We start from the raw sequence: 5000 nt of genomic DNA, 5'->3' as shown, positions 1-5000 counted from the left end.
ATTACAGAAGACGCCAGATATGCACGTGGAAAGATATTGGTCCTTTTAACGAACTCAAGGACGAATGCTGGGCAGAATCTTCACGTGTTAATAGCATCGACAACAAGCCTTTCTTTCCGCCGATTTGTGAATCCCAGTACGTAACAAATCTTGAAACTTACAAAGGGACAGATAACTTAGCAAAAAGAGGAAACGTACTCACAAAATCATTGCTTTCAAACAAAAGCGCTAGCAGTGTTGGTGCTAAGGAAATAGAACTTACTTTTCATCATTCTTCGCTCGAAAAAGATAAGAACATAGAAGCCGGCGAGAGAGGGATCCGTAACACCGGAGACAAGAAGTATCAACCAGGGCTTAATAATTCGAGAGTACGACTTCCAAAATTGAAGTAAACGGTAACTGCGGTTATATTAATGAAATAGATAAAGGGCCTAAGGCTTTAAAAATGTCGGAAATTGCGTGGTTATATAATGTAACAAAATAATTAGGCCGCGGCTACAAGAGCGATTTTTTGCTCGCGCTGGTGATGCAATTTTTTTCAGATTTTGTCGCGTCGCCTGCGCGCCAGGGTGGCTACACTTGTGACAAATTTTGGCTACAAATTGAAGGTCGCGCGAATCGCATACTTCGAGAGACCTGGGCACTATAAACAGACATTCCCACTTTAATGGAATTGGCTAAATACTCTTTAGTCGCGTCGCAAGCGCGGGAAAAAAGTTTTAGGGTGGCTACACGAGCAACTATCTCTGAAGTTTCAACTCTGGCGACTTTTTTCTTGCGAATTTTTCAACTGTCGCGTCGCCAATTCAAGGGTGGCTACACGTGTGATTTTCATCTCGCGCTGGCGACGTGACAAAGTTTGAAAAAATCGCATCACCAGCGCGAGCAAAAAATCGCTGGTGTAGCCGCGGCTTTAGTTGTTGACAGATGCCTTTTGCGTAGGAGTCAATGTAAAAGGAGAGGGTAGTTTTTCGAAACGGAGAAAAAAAGGGGAGAAAGAAATATTTTACCCAAGCGAGTTTGATTTTGTTCTGTTAATAATAAACCAGTTTACAACAATCATGGCGGGCCTACTTCGAATTCAAACTGGCCAAATTATTGGTTCGTTTCTGTAAATTTAAGTCATCAATTAAAGTCATCTTAAGAGATCTAGAGGCGATCATCGCTGAAAACGGCTTGAAGACGCAACAAATATGAACACAATTTTAAAAGGTAAAGGTCCTATTTTTACAAGGGTAAAACCAGATAGTCGACTAGAGTTGCTGATGAACTTGTGGCTCTCGGTGCGCACCTTTTACCTTTTGTCGAGACAGACGTCGATCGAATGACAGGGATCGAACTGGCGACCTCTAGCTCAGAATTCCGCCCACTACGCCTGCCTCTTTTGCGCTACAATCATGGACAAAAGTGTTGGGAAGGTAACTTCATTTTACAGATACCCCCCTCCCCCTTTTCAATGTTGGATTTACCAGGGGAAAAAAATGGTGACTTTTCTTACCTGAAGAACTCCAACATTGAATAAGGGGGGGGGGGGGGGCCACAAGAGCATGGTATTTCCCAAATACTTCAGCCAATAGTTAGAAAAATCGAATTAGGTGTGAAGTAAGCTGATGCCCGCAACCTTCCCAACAACTTTTGACCACAATTGTACGTTTAAAATTGTAAGGTCGCAACTGCGGCAGGCTGATCTCGAATTGGCATTTAATAACGAGTGCAAACAACTCATTCATTGATTTGAATATTATTACTGAATAAAAGTCGAAGCTGCAGGGAGCCAGTTTGGAACAGATCTCTAAGTCAGTGATACCAAGCCCGATGGGCTTCCAAACCGTAGTATCTAAAAGCAAATCATCCCTGGTCACTTAGTGTGGCCTCCACAAAAGCCGATTTATATTTAGGGTTCTTGGCACAAACAAGGAGGGCTATACTGAATCAGTATAACATATTCCAGTGTCACGTAGTGAATAAATATCCGAAGAAAACGTTCTAGGTCAGTCAAAGGTTTTATCATTAAGGTTAAAAAGCTAAGGTATGATCTTAAAACCAAGCTTATAACATTCAGGGTCCCTGTTAGAAGACACACAGGTACTGGATGGCTTTTTAAAAGAATTCATCGAAGTTAATGAAGCACGATGCTAATTCTTTTGTTTTCCCCAGCAAGTGTACATCTTGAAAGCTTTATTTGGCCAACAGCATGCAACGTCGTTGAAACCTTAATGAAACTGATAAGTTAGCGAATCCTTGAAAAACCAAGGCACTGACAATTATTCAAAATGTGCCCAAATGTAAAAATGCACAATATTTGTCTTTAGTCAGGTCTAACTGTTGTTTTTATAAATCCTGGCATAATACGATTAAAGTTATTAGTTTCACCATGTGCACAATAGATCTAACCAACCACAGAGTACTGAAGGTAACCAAAGCCACAATAACAAACAAAAACGTGTGGACAAACAATATAGAATCTTCTCCTTTACTTTTTTTGAACAGAATGCCTTGGTATTTGAATTGACTACGCGGAACTATAGCCTGGTGCCTCGAGGCAACTTTATGAAAGTACTTCATCACAAAGACAGTCAACTGTGACGCAAAAACAATTCTTTGTATAAATTAATATCCATATGGCATCATTATAGATTGGATTTAAAGCTTGTCAAAGCATCGTAATTTGCGATGATCAAAGAGAGCGTCCAAAAGTCAAGTTGTCATTTATCCTAGGTAAGCCAATCGAATGGACTGGTAATTCAACAAACATTCGTGTCTGTCGGAACACTACTTTAACGAGACAACGATTGAGCACTGAAAAGACGCTTTATCTTCCATTCGGCAAGAAAGCTAGCAGTCAGCCATGCTTTCAACATTAAAATTCTGTCCTAAGAAAACTGATATGGAAGGAGAAGAGATGGCCTACAGACTTGGTTGGAAAGAGAGAAGAATAAAACTTGAAAACATTCGCGAAACAAATGAAAACGAAACAATTAACTCGACTGTCATCAAACCAGAAAGGACAAGAGCCCGAAGTGTGTTGCGCATAGCCAAAGTTGATACTGTCGATGAGATCCAATCAAATGTGAAAACTCGTAGTCTGACATCCAGGGAGAGAAGTACGAGCCCAGGTCTATATTCCCCTTGTTTGCTGGAAAATACGTCTGTAATTAATATGACGACATATAAAGGATTTAGAACTCAAAAGCAAAGAAGGAACTTGGCTTTCGCCAGGACTTTGGAACGCAAACACAAGGAGTTATCTCATGACAAAGAGAAACGGTTAGCATCGAATACCATGGCTTTGTTGGACATCTCCAAACCGGCAAAGATTCATTCTAGGTTCGCTGTTGTGTACCCAAAGAGTGCCACGTGACTTAAGCAAAAGTCATTAAAGTGCTACTGTGACGAAATTTGCATCTTCCCTATCTAAGCCATTTTGGAACATAAACACGTAGTCTGTACGAGAAGAAGAATGCTGTTTACCATTTTCAAATATCTCTTTTTGTTATGGAGATATTCAAGTTTTTTCAATATGCAAATTAGCCAAGTGATGACGTCATAAACCCAACCAAATTTTGATCAAGTATGATGGATAAAGATATCTCAGCCAATTTGTATCAGAAATACTTGATTCTTTGCACTAAGATTCTAGTAGATGTGTTCCACAATATGAGCATACCATTTTTGTTACCATGGCAACATACTGGGTTCCAGACCTCCCTGATATTAGAAGCTTTGCAGACCACCTTTCGCGTTCTGTTTTGATATTTGCAAATGGTGCCTCATCTGCATGATCCTGCCAGCATATAAAGATGTTAGGTCGAGTTTGTGGCCTTGGTAAATGTATTTCTAGCCTGAGATCACCAAAATATTGAAATCAAGTTGGAGGGGACTGGAAAAGAGTGAGTTGCCATAGGAACCAATTTCTTTACAGTCGTAGGTGTGTTGCCTTCAGAACTATTAGCTCACCAAGTTTCAATGGTCTCTGTTGCAAATTGACCGAGATAGCTCTATTTATATTCTTGATGTTCTATTGGGTTGGGTGAATGACGTCATCAGCCTTCTTTTTCATATTTAACACATTTTTGAAACTTAAATTTCTCCGGAACCAATGCAGATATTTCCAAACGGTAAACAGCGTTTTTAATGTTTTATGGTACTCTATGTGATAAACCAAAAAACTCAAGGGATAAAAATTTGATCACAGTAGCACTTTAAAGCCTTGGGGCTGAAAGTACAATTCGCCAAGTTGTTAATTTGGCACTGATCAGAGGCCGGTTGCTCAAAGCCTCGTTAACGATAACCGTTGGATAAGAGGTATCAAGTCAAGACCTACAGGCTGCCGTGGTTGCTTCGAGCAACCCAGGCCAGAGTGATAGTTCATGCACTTTACATCATGGGAGAATTTTCGTGTGACATGGAAAGCCCATGGATCAACTCAGTGTTAAAATCTGTAGTTCACTGCAACATCTTGAACTTGTCCAGAACTGTAATAATTACGACAATTTTTTTAAACGAGCTTATTACCTTGGCGATGCAAATAATTTATTTGTGATATAGGAGGTAATTAAAGACAGAAGCTCGACGAAGCTATTTCAATTTTTATTATTTTCATGCATTTTTATGCATTTCTCTCGCTTGACAGTGAAAAATCGTTAAGGAGAGCAAACAGCCTCATCATTTGCTTCAACATCCGTTCGATTTTGTTGAACAGCGATGCTGAAACCGTTTGCCCACCCCCTTCCCCCCCCCCCCCCCCCTCCTTTCAACTGTATTGAAACATGTTGCAGCCAAGTTGAATCGATGTAGAATGAGTTTCAAAGCGTTTAAACTTTGCTTCAACAACCATTCTACATTAGCTAACTTTCTTTCAGTGTTATCGCTGATGTTGAATGAAGTTGAAGCAATTTGCCCCCCCCCCACCCCCCTCTTTTCTCAATGACGTATGCCACGTACCCTTAGTAACAACTCCATATCCATAGTAACAACTGCGGCTGCAGCCTGGGACTGAT

General features: G+C 40.4%; 1 protein-coding gene and 1 long non-coding RNA gene across 2 annotated transcripts in view; one reads left to right on the top strand and one right to left on the bottom strand.

The window, feature by feature from the left end:
* LOC137995084 (uncharacterized) overlaps window positions 1–4577 on the top strand; it is an 8804-nt gene extending 4227 nt beyond the window's left edge. The window contains exon 3 of the long non-coding RNA XR_011122256.1: window positions 2491–4577. This is a non-coding gene — a long non-coding RNA (uncharacterized lncRNA). The remainder of the gene's footprint in view (window positions 1–2490) is intronic.
* Window positions 4578–4783: 206 nt separating this feature from the next.
* The window catches only part of LOC137995083 (uncharacterized), a 2006-nt gene continuing 1789 nt past the window's right edge, over window positions 4784–5000 (bottom strand). Inside the window, exon 1 of the mRNA XM_068840668.1 lies at window positions 4784–5000. This exon is cut by the window's right edge and continues 1789 nt beyond it. The gene's annotated coding sequence lies outside the window, so the exon portion shown is untranslated.

Source organism: Montipora foliosa, chromosome 3, assembly GCF_036669935.1.
Source record: "Montipora foliosa isolate CH-2021 chromosome 3, ASM3666993v2, whole genome shotgun sequence".
Taxonomy (NCBI): domain Eukaryota; kingdom Metazoa; phylum Cnidaria; class Anthozoa; order Scleractinia; family Acroporidae; genus Montipora; species Montipora foliosa.
The sequence above is the reverse complement of the archived record's forward strand: the minus strand, read 5'-3'. Positions and strand labels throughout refer to the sequence as shown.